This window comes from Diaphorina citri, unplaced genomic scaffold (assembly GCF_000475195.1).
Source record: "Diaphorina citri unplaced genomic scaffold, Diaci psyllid genome assembly version 1.1 scaffold207, whole genome shotgun sequence".
Classification (NCBI taxonomy): Eukaryota; Metazoa; Arthropoda; class Insecta; order Hemiptera; family Psyllidae; genus Diaphorina; species Diaphorina citri.
Window position 1 is genome coordinate 250,384 of NW_007377644.1, and position 14,007 is coordinate 264,390.

The 14,007-nt window shown below is 36.0% G+C and overlaps 1 long non-coding RNA gene across 1 annotated transcript; it reads left to right on the forward strand.

Annotated features, from left to right (window-relative positions):
- The first annotated feature begins 412 nt into the window (after window positions 1-412).
- On the forward strand, window positions 413-9,332 carry LOC113466075. The gene is made up of 3 exons (XR_003390593.1): window positions 413-463; window positions 692-1,030; window positions 8,097-9,332. It is a non-coding gene; the product is annotated as an uncharacterized LOC113466075 (long non-coding RNA).
- The last annotated feature ends 4,675 nt before the right edge of the window (window positions 9,333-14,007 follow it).

Below are 14,007 nucleotides of genomic sequence, written 5' to 3' on the forward strand. Positions count from 1 at the left end.
ATTTTACTTATGTTTGTTATACGTACTTACTCATATTCAACTACCTTTTCTTTGAATTTATTGGTGTATCTACCTCTACTTTCTGCACAATACTTCCACTTGATTCGTCGTTCTTTTTTTACGCACCTATGTATTTTTTCTCTCTCATTTTTTTTATTCTTCATTGCTGTGTTTATTATTACTGTTTTTTATGATGTTACTTTATTTTATACTAAAAAATCTAAAAATAGGTTCGGGTCTCAAGGCACAAAGTTTTAATTTTGAGTGAACGAATTTTGTATTGAATTTGATAGTGTGTGTCAATGTGTTGTTCAAAGTTTTGGAGATGTGTGAACTCAACTACAAAAAAATTAATAGCGGAAAAGAGATTTTTATTTTGATGACTCGAGCGCACTAATGTTTGTCTGTTTGTTTTTGTTCTAGAAAAAGAAGAACCTTCGGAAGTGGAAAGCAAACCTAAATCGTAAGTACCTAGGTACCTAAGATATTTTTTCTAAATTTCAACAAACAAAAAAATACCAAATGGATTAGCCCGATGGATTTCGGGTTTGGAGGGTGGTGGACTGGTGGTTCGAGTTGAATTCAAGTCATAAAATTCAACATCTAGGTTGAATTTTCAACAAAAACGAAAGCTACCTAAATTAAAGACTTTAATATTAATTATTTCGCATTCTTATCTATTCTGTTTCAGGGGCGGGGAATCCTCAAAGAAGTAAATCGAATGAACTTGCTATTGTTCTACAATAATATTCTTCATTCGTTTCTGCTAACAACTTTAGAGAAGAAATGAGGGCAAACGTTCCAGCGAGTCAAATCTGAATGGCGGCCATCTTGGCTTTCTATTATCCTATACCTATTTGAAATTTAAATATACATTTTTTTTTCCTTTAACCTCAGATGACCTATAAATCTGTGGCAGGTTTTGTGAATCTAGCTATGTCGTATTTTTCTTTCGGACACTGATTTCTCCTCTTTTGAAGCTCATTTCCCCTCTTTTAAAGGAAAACACGGGAATTAGTTCAACCACTAGGTGGCGTTGTAGCGCCTGTATGTTCTAGAAAAAGAAGAACCTTCGGAAGTGGAAAGCAAACCTAAATCGTAAGTACCTACCTAAGATATTTTTTCTAAATTTCAACAAAAAAATACCAAATGGATTAGCCCGATGGATTTCGGGTTTGGAGGGTGGTGGACTGGTGGTTCGAGTTGAATTCAAGTCATAAAATTCAACATCTAGGTTGAATTTTCAACAAAAACGAAAGCTACCTAAATTAAAGACTTTAATATTAATTATTTCGCATCGCCCTTACGTGACGGAAGTTATTGAACCAGTATCAGATGAAGAGTTCTCACACACAATCCACAGAACAGTAGAATTACCACCAGAAGTTCATAAAGTTACGTTTAGTGGTCCTAACGCTGAAGAAGCGTTGAAGGAATATGTTGAAAGGTTTGGACCTGGTGAAGATGTTTCAGAAACAAAAGAAATCGATTCAGATGGAAACGTACACATCAAACGTGTTGTCCAACGAAGAGTTGTTGTGAAACCAGAGGAAATCAGCTCAAGTGAAGGACCAATATCAAGCTTGGAACTTGAGGAGTACTTGAAAAAGCTAGGACAAGAACAAAGACAGGAACAAGACCAATTTGAATTTGAAAAAGACATCACTGATTCTAACTTTGACCATGTCATAACTTCCATTAGAGAAAGTTCTCCTTCTTATCCTACTAAATCCCCCACTGCAAGTTCACATGGATTAATCACAGGTAGAGAAAAGTTATTTTGTGTTAACATTTTTCTGTAACTTTAAGTTTTTTTTATTGTTTGAGCTCGCATGTTTTCTTATTTATTTCGATTGATTTCTTACTGTCGGTTTTCTTTGCTTTACGGAATGTGAGTTTCCTAAATGCCTAGAAAATCGTAGGACGCATTTTACAACTTTGTATTTACTTTATCTATTTTACCCTTCCTTTAAAACCAAAACAAGCTCCACAGAAACTTCTCAACTTGTGAATTTCTGGGATTTCTATTGTTTCTTCTTTTCTTTGTTTGTTGTTCCTCAATATTCGCGTCAAGAGACTCGAATTTCTTTCGTTTTCCTTATTATCTAATAAAGATAGATTTTTGATTTGCAACTTTTTCTGAAATCTTGTGATTCAACAGTAGGTAAAATAGCTATGATTTATTTTATATTTCCCCCCTTGCATGAATTTTGTTTGATTGTTTTATTTTATTTTCATATTAAACATGAAAATAGTTTTTTTTTTTTTTCTTTTTCTTCTTATTTGTTTGTTTTATTTCTTCCACTTGCACGCCTCATTTCTTATAATTCTCCCCTCCCCCATTTCAATAATACCAAAAGCAAATAATTTTAGGTAAACACATGATAATAGGCAATCGACATATGATAATAATTACCTTTTGTGTAAAATAAGCAGGTGGTTCTATTTAAACCATTACGATCCGATTTTACGAGTAGGTACTTCTTGGTACCTACCCTCTAGCCTGCGCAGAATTTTATCAGGAACACTAGTACCTACATTTTAAATTAATATCACTAGGAAAAAAAGGTCAAACTAAACCTTTACTAATTTTCATTTTCTTTTCCCTTTCAGACTCGGAACACAGAGAGGAGCCTACCAGCAGCAAAGGCTCTCGCCTTTTGTGTAAAATAAGCAGGTGGTTCTATTTAAACCATTACGATCCGATTTTACGAGTAGGTACTTCTTAGTACCTACCCTCTAGCCTGCGCAGAATTTTATCAGGAACACTAGTACCTACATTTTAAATTAATATCACTAGGAAAAAAGTCAAACTAAACCTTTACTAATTTTCATTTTCTTTTCCCTTTCAGACTCGGAACACAGAGAGGAGCCTACCAGCAGCAAAGGCTCTCGCAAAAGTAAGTAACGCGAATAGAACTATAGCTGTAAGTTGATCTCTACTCATCATTTTGTACAAGGTCCTAATCTCCTAATGATGTAGTTCCAGTCTGTTCAATTGTCATGAGAAAAATTCTCATTTTCAAATTGTCTAATTGTGATCTCTACTCATCAGTTTGTACAAGGTCCTAATCTCCTAATGATGTAGTTCCAGTCTGTTCAATTGTCATGAGAAAAATTCTCATTTTCAAATTGTCTAATTGGAAAATGTCCTAGAATTTTCATTGAAATGTGTTTTTCTAAGCTTGCTAAAGTTATCACGATTGTTTTAAAGCATTTCTCTCAACACCCCAACGGTTTAACCTCAGTCCCCCCTAAAGCAGCGTCCACACTATGGGCGATCGACGCGACGTTGGCATACGTGCTTCGACAACATAGATTCACCTCGTCGATCGACTATGTGTGGACACAGTTTAACCCCTTACATCCCCCTCGGTTGGTGTTTCTAGATGAAAGCGTATTAAAGTATGACATTAGTATAGATTAACCCCTTATATCCCCCCCCCGGTTCTAGATGAAAGACCTGTGTTAAAGTATGACATTAGTATGGATGAAGAACCTGAGTATGATCCCCGAGAACATGATTGGCGATTTGATTTGCCAATTCATTCCGGTGAGCGAGAGCAATCTGGCAACATGGCGTGTTTTTATCAACCAAATACAGACGAGTCCGAAATAAATGAACCTAGGAAATTTGATCTTTTTCTTTCCCTTTCCCCGTGTTCAGACGAGGTCGGCGTTTTTCGTCAGCCCCTCAATCAGCCCTAGCTCGGGTGATTGCTTTAGGTAACATTTGGTTTTGGCTACAAAAATTTTACGTGTAGAAACCCCTTGCACTCAACCTTTTGTTGTTTCCTTAGCAAGGAAATTTCTCAAATTAATTAGGATAAAATTAAATGCCTAGACTGGGGTTGAACCCGTGGCCTCCTATTTGTGAGACAGCGACAATTTTGCCACCGAGGCCGGCGAAATTGGGCCATATGTATTTGGTTGATAAAACACGCGTTTGAATTTCAACATTCTGTCTTCTCTGATTTGATTATTGTCTAATTTCGTTTCTTTGTCTTAATTACAATTTTTATATTATACCCCGGTATTTTCAAAGAAATAATACACAACTTTACTACACAGTACACACGCTACGATTTTTCTTACGATTAGACCGAACGATAAATCGCACAGTTTTCCTTGGTACCGAAATTTTACAAAGTTTTAGGTACCTACGTCCCCAAACGTACAATTTTTAACAGATGATAAGGAAATATTGTAGCGTGTGCAGCAAGCTTTATTTTTAAATACCTATTTTAAAACTAATTAGGCTAATTAAAAATAGAAAAACCTACTTGGAAATCCCTGGGTGTCTCTTTCTCAACTTCTCATCTCTCTCTCTCTCTCTCTCTCTCTCTCTCTCTCTCTCTCTCTCTCTCTCTCCCTCTCTCGTACATAAGGCATGGTGTTATGTTGATTGTGATTAAGTGTGGGTAAACCAGTTCCCAATGAAAGTTATGAGGTGTGGTTATCCGGATCTCCGGATGAGTGACCGTCTGAACAATCCTTGGCTTTTCCCGGCCCACACAGGCTGGCTGGGTGAGGTTAATTGTAGGATGCGGGTAGCTTGTCACCGAATGGTGGGTAAAACCCAGGTCACTGAACCTCTTATGACCGATCTTAAAACAGAGAGTTTTCAGTTAAGAAATACTAGTCTGTGCGCGTTTGCCTTGTAAGCGCTAGGCCGCGGGTTCGATTCCCGCCCGGGGCGGATTTTATCCTGATGGGATAATGTTTGTTCTCGGAACGGCTGGTTAAAAACTGTTCATTCAGTTTGAAAAGTTTAAATACCCATGTTTCGTCTTTCTACTAATTAATCTGAGATGATCTGAAGATAATAAATTGGAGTTGAAAACACCAGTTCAGAACTTACCTTTATACTGAAGTATACTACGTTTTGATACCCATACGGTGGATTTTACCAATATTTTTTTAGCCCCAGAAGGGCTGTTAAGCTAACAGCCTGTCAAGTTCCATTTGATTTGTATAGTCTTAACACGACTGTTAACCTAATGGAGTTAGGGGCTAAAAAAAATGTTGGTGAAACCCACCCAAATGATCACAGAAGGGTGGTTGGGTAGCTAAGCTATTTTGATAACCTGGAAAATATATTGGCAAAACAGTTACATCCACCAACATGAGAATGTTAGCTTAATGTGTCGCACATTGCATACTTACTGAGATACCAGGCGCTCATAAAAAAAAATACAGGACGTAGAGGGAAAAACACGCGATATCCAAAAGGTTACGACAACGAAACGTTAACAGATAGTACAATTAGTACATAGGTAATACACTAAAAATAATAATAATACCCTCTTCATCCAAATATCTCTAGGGCTATAGGGGGTAAACGGACTTTTCAGTCACATCCTAGCAGTATAAATAAAGTATATTTTATTCTATTCTATTCTCTCTCATTTCACTTCCCTGTTGGTGAAACCCACCCAAATGATCACAGAAGGGTGGTTGGGTAACTAAGCTATTTTGATAACCTCGAAAACATATTGGTAAAACAGTTACATCCACCAACATGAGAATGTTAGCTTAATGTGTCGCACATTGTATACTTACTGAGATACCAGGCGCTCATAAAAAAAAATACAGGACGTGAACTGTCTTCTTTTCTTGTTACTTGTTACCAAGCCAATAATGTTTTGACATCCTTCGGCTTTTAAACCTATGCACGTAGGAAGTTAGGTGGGTATCAACCTATCTACCAACATGATTATTCTTATTCCTGGTTGACATGTGAGTAGGCATAAGCAGGTAGGTAAAAAAAAAACTAATGTTGCGAGCGCGAAAAAATCGAATAGCCAATATCATATTATTATAGGTAGTGTGCAGCGGCGTTGCAATAACACGCTGAATCCGTAGTTCCCGATGAAGAACGTTCTGCGTAGTTGGTATTCACGTGGGCAATTAACACTCGTATTTATGAACAAGAATGATCGTTCTTAGATCAAGTCAAAATTGACCAATCAAATGCCTTGAGACAATCAAATGCCTTGAGACTATGCTTAGCACGAACTTAAGAGCCAGCATTTTGTTCATAAATATGGGTGTAAGTGTTTTTACTAGTCTGTGTAAATCAAAATGTGTGACGTCAAAGAACACCGTTGACACTGTGGTAACTCTCAGTAGTAAATCGGTCATTAGCAGTTACATATACAGTAACGTTAAACCCCCTGATAATTTAGGTTGGTGTGAATATTAGTAGAGATTGGGTATGGGTGTGAATATTAGTAGGGGTTGGGTATGGTTATGAACTTATGAATATTAGGGTGTGGGTGTGAATATATGGATTTGGTGTGCATGCCGTTTCTATTCTGTTTTCACATTTTTACTTGTTGGGTTTTATATCTCTTTTCTCTCTACATATTTTGTGTTCATTAATATTTCGTTGCACTGAGGCCAAAGCTTACCAAACCGAGGCTAAAGCTCAATTTTTACAATTCGTCAAGGATTGGTATTGTAGATTGTACGTAACTCGAAAGTTACTTAAGACCTCTTGCGAGAAAGTAACATCTTGAAGCCTCTATTGAGGAGCAAATTCGTCAAGGATTGGTATTGTAGATTGTACGTAACTCGAAAGTTACTTAAGACCTCTTGCGAGAAAGTAACATCTTGAAGCCTCTACCCTCCGGGTCAGCTGATTTGGTAAGCTCAGGCCTAAAGTTCAAATTTTTTTGTAAATACCGTAATGTGGGGTAATCTTGTCCCAAGATGGTAATATGGATCACGTTTTCTCTAAAATAGTTCAAATTTGGGACAATATATCCCCAAATTAAGGACATCACTTTGTTTCTACAGGATTTTTTTTTCTTTTTTAAATGGTTCACAGAGTTTACACACATTCCATTCTTTCATTTTACTTATGTTTGTTATACGTACTTACTCATATTCAACTACCTTTTCTTTGAATTTATTGGTGTATCTACCTCTACTTTCTGCACAATACTTCCACTTGATTCGTCGTTCTTTTTTTACGCACCTATGTATTTTTTCTCTCTCATTTTTTTTATTCTTCATTGCTGTGTTTATTATTACTGTTTTTTATGATGTTACTTTATTTTATACTAAAAAATCTAAAAATAGGTTCGGGTCTCAAGGCACAAAGTTTTAATTTTGAGTGAACGAATTTTGTATTGAATTTGATAGTGTGTGTCGATGTGTCAATGTGTTGTTCAAAGTTTTGGAGATGTGTGAACTCAACTACAAAAAAATTAATAGCGGAAAAGAGATTTTTATTTTGATGACTCGAGCGCACTAATGTTTGTCTGTTTGTTTTTTGTTCTAGAAAAAGAAGAACCTTCGGAAGTGGAAAGCAAACCTAAATCGTAAGTACCTACCTAAGATATTTTTTCTAAATTTCAACAAAAAAATACCAAATGGATTAGCCCGATGGATTTCGGGTTTGGAGGGTGGTGGACTGGTGGTTCGAGTTGAATTCAAGTCATAAAATTCAACATCTAGGTTGAATTTTCAACAAAAACGAAAGCTACCTAAATTAAAGACTTTAATATTAATTATTTCGAATTCTTATCTATTCTGTTTCAGGGGTGGGGAATCCTCAAAGAAGTAAATCGAATGAACTTGCTATTGTTCTACAATAATATTCTTCATTTGTTTCTGCTAACAACTTTAGAGAAGAAATGCGGCCAAACGTTCCAGCGGGTCAAATCTGAATGGCGGCCATCTTGGCTTTGTATTATCCCATACCTATTTTTAATATTAATTATTTCGCATTCTTATCTATTCTGTTTCAGGGGCGGGGAATCCTCAAAGAAGTAAATCGAATGAACTTGCTATTGTTCTACAATAATATTCTTCATTCGTTTCTGCTAACAACTTTAGAGAAGAAATGAGGGCAAACGTTCCAGCGAGTCAAATCTGAATGGCGGCCATCTTGGCTTTCTATTATCCTATACCTATTTGAAATTTAAATATACATTTTTTTTTCCTTTAACCTCAGATGACCTATAAATCTGTGGCAGGGTTTGTGAATCTAGCTATGTCGTATTTTTCTTTCGGAAACTGATTTCTCCTCTTTTGAAGCTCATTTCCCCTCTTTTAAAGGAAAACACGGGAATTAGTTCAACCACTAGGTGGCGTTGTAGCGCCTGTACTAAACCATTGGATATCCAAGATGGCGCATTCCCAATCAAAGATGAAAGTTTCAGTTTCCAAAAGGGAACTGGTTCTGATTCCGACAGTTTCCCGAAAGGAAAATACTTCTACTAGTATTTCAGATTTTCAGTAACTTAACGTCCAAGTTAATTGATAGTTAGATTGATGCACCTATTAATCCCATTATCAGCCGTCCTACGACTTGATTTACCTAATTTAGACCCACAACTTACCTATTCATAGAGTAGGAGGTGGTAATATGGCCACCTACAGAGTTTGTTGAGACTCTGAACTGCTTATTCATAATAGAATCCAAGAGAAAAAGAGGCACTGGATATAGATTTATTTGGGGTGGCCATATTACCACCTTCTCCTCTAATCACATACATTATGTTACTAAAAATTAAATATTGAATTAAAAAAAAAAAAAAAAAAAACTACCCAATATTGGAATCTACCTTTAAATCCTATAATGTAAAATACCTAGCTAATACGAACAAAATAGATAATGTAGTTTTAGGAGTAGATATACGATATGCCTAATTATTATCACTACTCTGATCACTTTTGTCTTACTGTTGGCTATCACTTCTTTAGTTCGATGACACTGTTTTAAAACTCTCATTTGATTCCTGGACTTGACGAACCAAATATATTATTATCTACAGATTTTATTTCTGCAACCAGAACTGGAATCTGGAGGACTCTTTTGTCAGCAAGATTGTTCTTTTTATTTTCAACAGATTAAAATTATAAATTGTAAAAATTAGAAAATTTTAAAGTCACCGATCTTTCTAATTTTCATGACTTTCATTGCATATATTATTATCTACTTCTTATATAAATCCTTTTGAAATTGATGAAAAAAAAACAAAATGCTGAAAGTAAGAATGTTGCTTTTTATGGCTATCATTTTTCACGTATTTTAATTTGTAGGATATGAACATTGTTGAAAGAACTGGAGATCTGAAAAATGTAATTAAAATAATGATGATATCCAAAATGTTTTCATTTTAGCTTGTTGTTTTCATGTGAGAATTTGTTTTATATGTTTATGTCATTATAGTGGCGCGTGAAAACAAAACATAAAATATTCGAGTGTATTTTTTATTACTTTTATTTTATACGATTTAGTCGAATGTAATTTAACAATAGTTTTAATTCCCTCTAAATTAATTATCATTTATCTTTAAATGTTTTTAATTTAGTCCCCCTTTTTGTTTATTTTAAATGAAAGTAAAATCGAAAAATCAAATCAAGAATGATAATAAACTGAATAAAACAAATTTATAGGTAGGTACATAGGTACTGATTTTCTTTAATCACGATCGAATAAACTACGGGCTAAAAAATCCCCGGAGGGACGGACCCAGCTTGTTCTGAGTTAGTTCTACAGTTAACTAAACTACTATTCAGAGTAGCAAGGGTCCTTACTGATGGTTGTCCTTTAGTTTGATTCGTAAAGTCCTAAAGACGCGTCTAAAGATGGCGAATTTTTTTTCTCACATTTCTCTCACACGTCCGAAATACGACAAGACTTACGAAAACTAATTTGAACTATGACCAAACCTACGAGTGGCGTTAAGCAAAGTAGAAAGAAAAGCTGACAAATATGTTAGGACGAACCGGAGCTAAGGACAGATAAGAAAAATAAATGATTCGATCATCTATTTGAGCGCAACCTATATTGAAAGATGAGACAAAGTGATTTGTCCAACAAAATTGTTGAAATGACCAGGAGAGGGGACGTCCCAGTAAAAGCGTAAGAAGTTACAATAGGGAGAGGGGAGATTTCCAATAAGGGAGACCAATGGACCATGAAGGGGGAAGATTTCCAATACTGAAAGGGGGAAAGATACATTTCCGTTGTTTATTTTAAATAAGCTTTTATTTAATTATTAATATTTGTACTTATAAATGAAATACCTTTACTCAAATGAAACAAAAAGTCCCATGATTTTTACGAAACTAAGAGGGAAAGAAAGCATACCTACTTATTATTTTTTGAAGCTAATTTATCCTTTATAAATAGGTACCTCTTACTACTTAATATTTAATATTACCATAATATTTTTATGTTATCTTTAGGAAAATTTTGTTTTTATTTTTTCAAACATAGGATGTATCAGATTCAGTAAAATATAACAATATTATAGACGGTGTAGTGTAGTGATGCCAACATCTGTAAAAGTTAATGTTAATAAAGGCCGGGCATCTCTTCGAGCTCTTGACGTTCTCTCAACGTGCGGCAAGCTTCCTGGAAAACTGCTCTACACTAGCTGTTTTTACGTCATTGATGCTGTTGCCAAAGTAAATTCTTGCTTCTTTTTCATTTATCAGGGGTAATGTGAAAGGACCGAGAATTTTCTTTCTTTAAAAGATGAAAGCACATCTTTTCACTCTACACATTTCATACATAATATTATTATTTTGCTAAAGGATAAGTCCTACCGAGCTACTCACATTGTCGGATATATTCGTACCAAGCTTGTTTTGTTAGTTATTTCAAAGTCCAACCTGAAATCTGATACATTTTATTAAAAAATATTATACATACATTCTTTTTTTAAGTGATGCAACCCTTAATACTTAATATTGTACTTCTTCTGTTTTGTTTAAGCTTCAAAAAAGCATAAAATATAATGGTTTATTTATTTTTATCGTAAAGCCTTTCCGTGTCTGGTTATTTTCTCTTTTTATATGTATGTAGTTTACAGAATTTTCCTCTAAAAACTGTTCATTCAGTTTGAAAAGTTTAAATACCCATGTTTCGTCCTTCTACTAAGTAATCTGAGATAATCTGAAGCTAATAAATTGGAGTTGAAAACACCAGTTCAGAACTTACCTTTATACTGAAGTATACTACGTTTTGATACCCATACGGTGGATTTTACCGTGTAGTGATGCCAACATCTGTAAAAGTTAATGTTAATAAAGGCCGGGCATCTCTTCGAGCTCTTGACGTTCGCTCAACGTGCGGCAAGCTTCCTGGAAATCTGCTCTACACTAGCTGTTTTTACGTCATTGATGCTGTTGCCAAAGTAAATTCTTGCTTCTTTTTCATTTATCAGGGGTAATGTGAAAATGTAGTGATGCCAACATCTGTGAAAGTTAATGTTAATAAAGGCCGGGCATCTCTTCGAGCTCTTGACGTTCGCTCAACGTGCGGCAAGCTTCCTGGAAAACTTACTGCTCTACACTAACTGTTTTTACGTCATTGATGCTGTTGCCAAAGTAAATTCTTGCTTCTTTTTCATTTATCAGGGGTAATGTGAAAGGACCGAGAATTTTCTTTCTTTAAAAGATGAAAGCACATCTTTTCACTCTACACATTTCATACATAATATTATTATTTTGCTAAAGGATAAGTCCTACCGAGCTACTCACATTGTCGGATATATTCGTACCAAGCTTGTTTTGTTAGTTATTTCATAGTCCAACCTGAAATCTGATACATTTTATTAAAAAATATTTATACATACATTCTTTTTTTAAGTGATGCAACCCTTAATACTTAATATTGTACTTCTTCTTCTGTTTTGTTTAAGCTTCAAAAAAGCATAAAATATAATGGTTTATTTATTTTTATCGTAAAGCCTTTCCGTGTCTGGTTATTTCAATCATCAAAGATGAAAGTTTCAGTTTCCAAAAGGGAACTGGTTCTGATTCCGACAGTTTCCCGAAAGGAAAATACTTCTACTAGTATTTCAGATTTTCAGTAACTTAACGTCCAAGTAATTGATAGTTAGATTGATGCACCCATTAATCCCATTATTTGCCGTCCTACGACTTGATTTACCTAATTTAGACCCACAACTTACCTATTCATAGAGTAGGAGGTGGTAATATGGCCACTTACAGTGTTTGTTGAGACTCTGAACTGCTTATTCATAATAGAATCCAAGAGAAAAAGAGGCACTGGATATAGATTTATTTGGGGTGGCCATATTCATTTCGAATTCTTATCTATTCTGTTTCAGGGGTGGGGAATCCTCAAAGAAGTAAATCGAATGAACTTGCTATTGTTCTACAATAATATTCTTCATTTGTTTCTGCTAACAACTTTAGAGAAGAAATGAGGGCAAACGTTCCAGCGAGTCAAATCTGAATGGCGGCCATCTTGGCTTTCTATTATCCCATACCTATTTGAAATTTAAATATACATTTTTTTTTTCTCCTTTAGCCTCAGATGACCTATAAATCTGTGGCAGGTTTTGTGAATCTAGCTATGTCGTATTTTTCTTTCGGAAACTAATTTCTCCTCTTTTGAAGCTCATTTCCCCTCTTTTAAAGGAAAACACGGGAATTAGTTCAACCACTAGGTGGCGTTGTAGCGCCTGTACTAAACCATTGGATATCCAAGATGGCGCATTCCCAATCAAAGATGAAAGTTTCAGTTTCCAAAAGGGAACTGGTTCTGATTCCGACAGTTTCCCGAAAGGAAAATACTTCTACTAGTATTTCACCATCAGGATAAAATCCGCCCCGGAATCGAACCCGTGGCCTAGCACTTACAAGGCAAACTGACCCTCTAAGCGAACCAGGATGGCGCTAAATTCTTTAATGACGGAGGTTTTACCATCCATTGGGCGACAAGCTAAACGCCTACTCACATGAACCTCACCCAACCTGAATGAGACCGGTAAAGCGAGAAGCACGCGACCCAGATTGTCATCCATTCGGATACCACGTCTTATGTTGCTTAACTTCAGTGATCCAGGGAGAGGGGATGTAATAATACGCAATGCTTGGTCGAACAGTCACATCCACCAACAAAGATTCATTTGTTCGTTATGTGTCGCATGATGCATACTCACGAAAATACAAGGCACTCATACAAAATGATTTGTATGAATCTATGAATCACGTGTGTGGGGAACGTTGAACGTTGGAATTTTATCCTCATTTATTTGAGATTTTGACCACATAATAATAGAGCCCTAAGGGTTAGGTGGTAGAAAACGCCTCCGGCGTTAACCTCGCCTAGTGGTTACCTTCCACTCAAGAGTCTATTATTATTATTAACGTACTGTGACTCGAACGGATAGTAAGAATCGGGTTTTATTAGGCTTCGGGGGTTTTGCTGACCAAAAGTCCAATAAAATCAAAGGTTTCATCTGCCAGTGTAGTTAGCTTGAAGGGAGCCTCTGGCCTCTGCCTTGTAAGCGGGTTCGATTCCCGCATGGAGCGAATTTTATCTTAAACAGATAAGGTTAATTTGTTTTCTAAAAGGCTGTCTTTCTCCTGTCCTGTCTTCCTTTTCTCATCGATTTCGGGACGATAAGACCTTAGCAGTTACAGTTCCCTCTGTCAAACCTCTAATAATCAAAGGTTTCATCAGCTCTCTTTCTGGCACACGAGCCTTTGCTTTGGAAATCTCCAAGACAAAAAACAAAAGTCCAATGAAATCAAAGGTTTCATCTGCCAGTGTAGTTAGCTTGAAGGGTAGAGCCTCTGCCTTGTAAGCGGGTTCGATTCCCGCATGGAGCGAATTTTATCTTAAACGGATAAGGTTTGTTCTCTAAAAGGCTGTCTTTCTCCTGTCCTGTCTTCCTTTTCTCATCGATTTTGGAACGATAAGACCTTAGCAGTTAGAGTTCCCTCTGTCAAACCTCTAATGATCAAAGGTTTCATCAGCTCTCTTTCTGGCACACGAGCCTTTGCTTTGGAAATCTCCAAGACAAAAAACAAAAGTAATTTCAAGTAAATTAAACTCAAATGAAGATTGATATGCAAAGCTGAACGATTGTGCGTCGACAGCCTTTCACTACCAGTGGGGTCGAGTGTGGGAGGATATTCTTGCACAATGATGGAATCGAACCCGGGACCTTTTGCTTGGTGAGCTGAATGAAGTAAGTTCTAGGTTTCAACTCGACGGTTCTGCATTTA